This window comes from Pteropus medius, unplaced genomic scaffold, assembly GCF_902729225.1.
Source record: "Pteropus medius unplaced genomic scaffold, Ma_sr-lr_union100, whole genome shotgun sequence".
NCBI lineage: Eukaryota > Metazoa > Chordata > Mammalia > Chiroptera > Pteropodidae > Pteropus > Pteropus medius.
Window position 1 is genome coordinate 3,150,931 of NW_024342466.1, and position 8,273 is coordinate 3,159,203.

Genomic DNA, 8,273 nt, shown 5'->3' on the forward strand with positions numbered 1-8,273 from the left:
GCCCACGTGTGATGGTCGTGCTTTTCGCCTGTTAAATCGATACCTTAATTGCGTTTTGGTCGAATCTTCTGGAGACGAAGCTGCGAACAGTGGAAGACGCCAGGGCCGAGGACGGGCGCGCGCGCCCCCCGCCAGCAGCCCTCCTGGAGCGAAGTGTCGGCGCCGGTTAGCGGCCGGCCCTGAGCACTCTCAGACCTCCGCCAGACTGCCCCTCCGGCCGCCCCGTAAAGCAGCACACTTGCTGGTCACCCAGACGTCACTGTCACTCCGTAAATCCACGCGACAACTCGGGGAGCTGGGAGGGGCCAGCAGGTTTACGAGGTGCCGTCTCTGTGATTAATGGGGCTCTGCAGGAGGGGGAGGGTGGGGGAGGAGGAGGGAACAATCACGTGTGCAGGCACTCGCACACGCACATGCATGCGCACACACACACACGTGTATATGAACATGCACACGAGTTCCGAGCCTTGCCAGGTCATGCCGGGGACACTGAGTGCATGTCCTTCTGGAACTGGCTGTGCAGCCTGTGACTTCCCTCTGCCAGGACACAAAACATAAAAGCGGGACTGAGACCCAGACGGTGCCTGGCACAGGTTGGACGCCAGACTCCGTGGCTTCCTCCATCTTGGGACTTTACTTCAGACAGCTGGGCATTGAGCAGATGCATTCGGACGATGTCTGTGAGATGCCGTCGGTAACAGGAAGGCAGAGGAGTACGCGGGGAGGGACTGTGTTGAGCACCTACTGTGCGCCAGGCCCCGGCCCACCGCCGTCCACACTCGCCACCCCGCTTAGCCGTCACAGCTCCTCTTTGCAAGAAGCATCGCTTCCCACTTGTCCAAAGTGACAGAAAAGGACAGGGACAGGGCTGGGAGCCAAACCGCGCTTGCGATGCCAGCGCCTGTGTCCGTCTGCTACGTCCCGCTGCACGCGACACGCGCTTATTAAACCGACAGCAGCAAAACGTGGCTACGTGCCTGACAAATCCCTTCAACAGGTAACCCGCATTTACTGAGATGTGAGTTACGCACGAAACAGTACACCTGTTTAAGATCTTTCCCTCGGCGACGTATGCTTCACCTGGAGGTGCTGTCAGTTCACGGAATCCATCAGCCTCTCCGATTTTTACAGCTCGTAGCCCTGAAACTGGGGAGCCTCCAGCTCGGGGGCTTCTCGGCCCTCAGCCCCAGGCCGTACGTCCAAGTTCCCCACGAGAAGTTCGTTAACCAAAGAATGGCAACACGAAAGCCTGAGCGAGTGAAACGAACTTTCCCCGATTTTACGGTTAAAGAGGCAGGCGCACACTCGTCAGATTCAAGGTCGAGGAGAAATAAACTCCCGTGTGAAATGAAGGACCGTGGCTTTGGCCATTGATGCTGGTGAAATCGGCGGGCTCGGTGGCGGCGAGCACCCCCGGCCGGCGAGAGGGACTCACCTGTGTGCCCACAGGCAGCAGCACCCTCCGACCGGCTGACAGTCAGGGGATACGGAGGACCCCTCTCTGCGGGAGGGCGGGAGCTGGCGAGGGGAGCGGCCGCAGCGAACGTGCCCCTGGAAGACAGCGGGGCGGGGAGCAGCGAGCTGGAGGCTGAGGACGGTCGGGAAGCTTTGCGGCCCACCCAGCTGCAGGTGACGAGGCTGCGGGGGCAGGGTCGGAGGAAGAGTGGGGACAGGTGGGTAAGGAGGAGAGCGGGGTGCGACTTCGGCTGCAGTTGTGTGAGAGGCAGGGCAAGGTCAGGGGTGACCCCAGGTCTCTAGCTCAGGCGATGAGGCTAATGCACAGTGCAATCTTTCTGGGAGGGGGGACGGTGAGGGACGGGAACATTGTCACAGAAACAAGGGAGACAAGCTCACTGTGGGGAGTGGTCTACACTGCCGATCCCTGCCCAGGAGTCGCGGCTGGAAACACTGAAAACGGACAGCGGTCCGTCCGTTTCGTGCGGGGCCCGGAGACGTCCGCACGGCGGCCAGCGCGGCTCGCTGGGTAGCGTGGGCCCGGAGAGCCGCTTTTACGCACGCGGCTGGTGAGCAGAGCGGGGAGTAAACTCCAGGGCTCGGGACGCGCATGAGTCTGGCGGCCTGGATGGAACAGGCCGCTCACTCAGGGACGGAGCCTGAGCATGGGGCTCCCGCCAAGCTGGGGGTCAAACGGGAGAACCTCTGACAAAGCCCGAACCCCAAAGGTGTGTGCTTCAGTGGGGGGGTGGGAGGGGAGCGAGGCTGGCCCGGCTGGGAGAGGCGGCCTCACGCGGGTGCGTCTGCACGAAGGGAACCGGCCCCAGAGAAGTCCCAGCCGAAGCTCGCCCCCACGGGGGTTCGGGGCTGGCGTCCGCAGCATGAGCTTCCTCGTGTGGGGAGAAGACGAGCTGACGGTTTCTCTGAAAGAGCCTCAGGGCCAATTCCCCAGGCATCTGGAAGACGCAAACCCGGACGAGTAAACTCGGCCCCAACAGGTAAAACCCTACTGGACAGGAGTTCACTGTCAAATGGCACAGTGCACACCAAGTAAGAGTCACAGAAAGTACAAACTGCAGAATGTGCTCCACAGAGACAGAGGGCGTCACCTCCTGGCTCTTGTGAGATGCAAACGTGGCTACTGGCTCCTTCCTGCTTTCCCGGGAGGAGCTAGGGGACCACAGACTGAGGGCTGGGAGGTGAACGTGTGGGAGAGGGCGGTCAGTGACGACAAGTCCCCAGGGCCTGGTGCGAAAGGCTGCGCGGGTGTGCATGCATGCACATGTATGTGTACATGCGTGCGTGTGTGCACGTGTGCATGTGCGTGCTTGTGTGCATGTGTATGTGCATGTGCAAGTCCAGGTGGTTCAGGTAAAGCGTGTTGCGTGCATGCGGCCGTGTGTGTGCACGCCACAGACATGTGGTGGCATAAAGCGCGTGCGGTGGAGCCGGGGCAAAGATTACGCGCGCAGGCACCCAGGCAGGTGCGTAAGGCGCACCTGCGCATGTGTGCCGGCATAAGAACATTGCTGCGGTGTGCCGCGCAGCATGCTGCAGGTGTGTTTGCGCATTTACGTGTGCGCGCAGCAATACGTGTGGGGGGCGTATATGTGCACGCGCGCAGTGCGCGTTGCGCGGTGGCTGCGCAACGCAGTAACGTGTGTGCACGGATGCGCAGGCGCGTGTGCGCCCGTGTGTGCGCGCGGCGGGCGCTTTTGTGCCGCGCGGTGCGCATATAGCGTATGCGGTGTTTTTTGTGCGACGTATGCGCATCGCATTTCAGCGCAGAAGCGCGTATTGCAGGCACGCACGCGCTTTAGGAAACCAAGACGCCTGTGCTGTTGCAGACGCGGCAGCGGCAGTGGCCTCTGTCGGGGTCCTGCAGGGTGACCAGCAGTTTTCTAGGCATAAAATGAGGAGAAATGCTGCAGAGAGGCGCGGACCGAGGCGGAAGTGAAACCTGTTGTCACAGCCGGCACCGGGTGGGCGGGTTTGTTCCTCGGCCAGGGCGGCAGCTCCCGTGCTGAGTCCCCGATGCTCCCTCGCGGGTTTTAAAACCGTCCTCCACGTTCTGCGTAGACTGGATGGCAGCTGATGGCCGACAGAGCCACCTGACGTCAGCACCAAGGGTGCACTTGTGCTCGTGGTGGACAGGGGTAGTGGCCCAGCTGTCCACGCTTAGAGGGAGAGAGCGAAGGCGGACTGCGCATGAGCGACACCCTCGCACGTGCGGGAGCCAGAGGGTCCCGTGAGGAAAGGCGGTGAGGGACGCAGCCCCGCACGGTGCCTGCAGGCCCGCGGCGTGTGGAGCCACGGGACCTTGGACCCCATTGTCTCAGAGTCCCAGCGAAACAACATCGCCCGTCCGTTAAGCTGGTGCCACAAACAGGTATCCAAAGCCTTTGATTTTATCTGTTATTATGCAATTGCTCGTCATTTTTGTCATGTAAGAGCCACCCTAAAGGGTCAGGATTCGGTTTATATTCACGTGTATTCAAATCGCATTGCAGTAAAAATAATATAAAATAATACCGGCCATCCATACCCATTATTTTTCCTTAAATAAATCCATATATTCTTCAAGCCTGAGAAACCTTAATCGTTTTATTTGTCTTTTTAAAAATGATCGCATGCATATACCGTCATTCCGGTATGCTAAAACATCTTGCTTTTTCCTTATTTTTTCAATGTTTAAAACTCTGCTTTTCATTATCAAAAAAGCCAGGCCATTCTGTCCTCAGACCCACACTGTAGAATGAAGAACATGACATTCCATTAAATTAGGCTTCATAAAATGTTGCGGTACAGTTTTTTAAGAAGATGGTGAAAAATATGAAAACATCAACGGCTTTTTATCAGAGACATTTCCTTCACCTCCAAAAAAAAAGACTGGGATTAATTTATGGAGCCCGAAAATAGAAAAGGGGGACTGAGCCGGCCGACTTCTTTTTCAAACAGTAAAATGAAGACTCTTAAAGGCGCATGTTACTCATAACACGAAGTCACCTCGTGCTCCCATACCGTACTTGCGGGTTCAGACAAACCACAAAGCTCACGCAGCCGTGGGGTGAGCGATAGCTCGGGCCGGGGTGTTTAAAACCGCTCACCCTCTGTGTCGAGCCGGTTCCATTTAGAAGTCATGTTCAAAAGGAGACTGTATCTCTTTGAAATTCCCCTACAGAAGAAATTCCATCTCTGCTTTTTATTACACTGTTGCATTCACTCTTCTATTAGGATAAAAAGAAACATGTTCTGTGCTTTAAACAATAGGAAAGGGAAATGTCGCTCTCACCAGTCCTTTCTTTGGGGCGAATTCCGACACATTCAGATCCTCAGGGTGTTGTCATTCTTTGGGGGAGATTCGATCATCCCCTTAGAAATAAGTTAAGAGTCTTCTTTCCCATGCTTTTAAAACCACCTACACTCTTGGTCTTATCTTAATAAAGATACAGATGCCATTTTAAGGGCTGGGGATGCAAATGGACAGAGGCGAAGACTGCCGAGGTAGTTCTGTGTGGAATTATCTGGAAGCAGAGAATGCATGGCCCCGGGGAGCTGGCCAGAGCGTGCTGCCATGGTCTAACCCGGTGCCGGGAGAGCTGTGGGTGTCACTGAACAGTGAGCCCTGGACGCTATCGTGGCGGGCGGGATAGGCGGAGAGGAGGCCTCCTTCTGTTTTGGCTTCGGGGTCAAAAGCTCTCGCTAAGTCGATGCTGATGTCCCCGAGTGAGAGCTGCAGGCTTCGGCACGGGGTCTCCGTCACTGTTACAAGAAGGAGCAAGAACTTTTTGAGGTAGAAAACTAGTTTTGAGTGGAAAGTTCACAGAGCGACTGAGGCTAGCGGACGGCTCGCTGTTCTCAAGCCACTGCTGGACTGGCCATCACGCGTTTGCTCTTACGCCGCAGCTTCCTCTGCATTTTGGGTCTTTTCATCATCTTTCGCCATCAGAGTATTTGTTTTGAACATCCAAAGTGCAAGCTAAGGTCGACGGCCACGCCGCCCTGAACACGCCCGATCCCGTCTGATCTCGGAAGCTCAGCAGGGTCGGGCCTGGTGAGTACTTGGACGGGAGACCACCTAGGAAGACCAGGTGCCGTAGGCACAAACAGACAAACGGACAAACAGACAAACGGAAAACCAGAGAACAAGCTAAGCCATTATTAATGTATCCTCCTGTCTAGCATATTGTTTATTACACACATTTGCAAAAATACAAGTCACGACTTATTTTTGAGAAATTCTGTGGGTATCACTATAACGAGGAGCCTCGGCATCTTAGGCCTGTCATCAGACCTGTCCCGGGTCGGGGGCGGGGGTTGTTGTTTCTGGTGGGCTGGGATTTCCTGAAGATCAACTGAGCTTGGAGAGTCACCAGGCCATGACCTTCACCGACTCCGTGATGCAGTCCCGTTCATCAGCCTTTATTATTGTTCCTGCCTGCTTTCTGCACACGAGGGCATAGAAAGCGACGGTGGGGTGCGCTCTGCAAAATGTCACGGTCCCACACAGCAGTGACAGCGCTGCCTCTGAATTTACCTCCATCCGATCCTCCCTCTGTTTCTTCATTCGGCGGGCGGCGGGGAGTATCTGTGTGTCCAGCTTATTCTGCACCAGCTGAGTAATTACTGGCAGATCAGCAACGTAGTTAGGTTTTTTTTTTTTCATAGTAGAACTTAGGTTCGATCCAATTTGCAAGAGAGTAGATAAAAAAACTAACTTCGAGAACTGAAAAGTGCAAGATCTGAAATCGAAACGTCTCTGGATGGGTTTACGAGCAGACTGGAGTGGACAGAAGAAAGGTCGATGACCTCGCAGATAGATACAAAGAAAAGATTCGATCCGACGGGTGAACAGAAGGAACAGGAGAGACGGATGGAGCTCGTGCCCTGTGGGGTGTGACGCATCCGTGGACCGTCCCCACGCCCGCTGTCACCCTCCCCCCTGCCCGAGTGCTCGGCGGGGGGGCCGCACTGGTTCCTCCTGCGCCCCACGCCCTAACCCAGCACAGCACCCAGCGCAGACTCAGCGCCAAGCGGACACACGGCAAGGGAAGGGAGCGTCTCGCCGGCAGAATCACCAGCCAGTCTGAAGAAATTCACACTCCCCGAAGCGGCGAAAAGGGTGAATTACGTACGACACCGAACATTTTATTTTGAAGAATTTCGAAGGACCAGAGAAAATTCTGCGGATATGGTGTTAAGCGAGGATAGGAAGATACACAATTTCATATGCCACACGATCTCGCTTTTCCTTACAAATTATACCTTTTCATTCTCCATGCGAGAGGTGTTTGTTCATGCTCGTTTCTGTCACGCATCGCTGTTCGAGGTGCTAGCTGCACGTGTTGTGCGTGTCTCTGTGTGTGTACGTGTGTGTATGAAGCAAGCCCTGTCTGTCCCTTGGAGTTTGTATTCAAGCCGGGTAAACAGAAAACTCAATAAATAAGTTGCATATTTAGTTAGGTGACAAGTACTATGGGTGAAAACAAGACAGGGAAGGAAGGAAGGTCGTTAGTTACCAGGGAATTTTTAAAGAAGATTATCAGGAGGATCACGCAGACACTGAACGAAGACTCGAAGGAGGTGAGAGATCAAGCCGTGTGCACATCTGAGCGAAGATCGTTCCAGAAAACAGGAAACTTAAGGACTCTGAGCCGAGAAAAGACGAGTGTGTCTGAGGACCAGCGAGGGGGCCGGTGCGGCTGCAGCCAGCAGAACGGGACTGAGGGGGGCAGGGGGTGAGGTCGGCGAGGCCCTGAGCAACCAGCCGCGCAGGACCCCGCGGCCACTGCAGGACGTCGGTTTCCTGTCAAGTGACGGGGTCTGACTTAAGAATGAAGGCGCGCTGGGGTCTGACTTAAGTTTTGAAAGAATTATTCTGATGGCTGTATTGAGAAAAGACTAAAGGGGTCCAAAGGGAGCTTGTGTGCGTGTGCGCGTGTGTACATGTGTATGCATGGGTGCACGTGTGTGTACGTGTGTGCATGTGTGTACATGTGTGTGCACGGGTGCACGCGTGTATGCGTGTGCATGTGTGCACGCATGTGTATGTCTGTGCATGCATGTGTGCACTGTGTGTATGTGTGCGTGTGTGCATGTGTATGTATGTGCACGTGTGTATGCGTGTGTATGTCTATGCGTGCATGTGTGCATGTGTGCACGTGTGCGCGCGTGCGTGTGCCTGCGTCGTGACTCCGGGCGAAGCGTGAGATACCCGACTTCAGGGGACCGTCTGGGCCTCCTCACCCCGGGCATGAGCGTGGCAGCTCCTGGTGATTCAGGGAGGGGGCGGAGCCAGCCCGTGACCTGTATGACAGGGCGTCCTAAGTGGCCGCTCGGTGTCTGGCCCGTGCAGCTGAAGCTGCGCTACACTGATGCCTCTTGAGACGCTGAGTTTTTCGGCCCTTGTACTGGGATGAAGACCGGGTAGCAGGGCGGGGGAGGTCGGGGGTGGTGCAGTGGGAGCCTTAGACGTGGGACGGGGCTCGGAGGACAGGCCTGCTCCGTGTCAGCAGCCCACCCTGAGCGGCGCCCGGTCCTTCCGCTGGGTGTGTGTGGATGGGCGCGGGGCGTTCTCAGGTCTCAAACAGTGGGCACGCGCGACATGTTGGGTTCAGAGCTGCAGCCTCGTTGCAGGGGGAGGAGACCAGGGAAAGTCCTCCCGTCATCGCTCTGCGGCGTCAGGAGTGTTAAATTGTCCTTCTATTTTGCTGTCCCGCCCAAACACGCAACCCCGAGAACACGGTCACCAAGTGCCTCCTGCGAAATTAGCAGGAAATTAAACCCAACGAATACGTCGTAGGTTGATTGAAACATCC

General features: G+C 55.8%; 1 pseudogene; it reads left to right on the plus strand.

Annotated features, from left to right (window-relative positions):
* The first annotated feature begins 5,439 nt into the window (after positions 1 to 5,439).
* On the plus strand, positions 5,440 to 5,558 carry LOC120601746 (uncharacterized; annotated as a pseudogene).
* Positions 5,559 to 8,273: the final 2,715 nt, after the last annotated feature.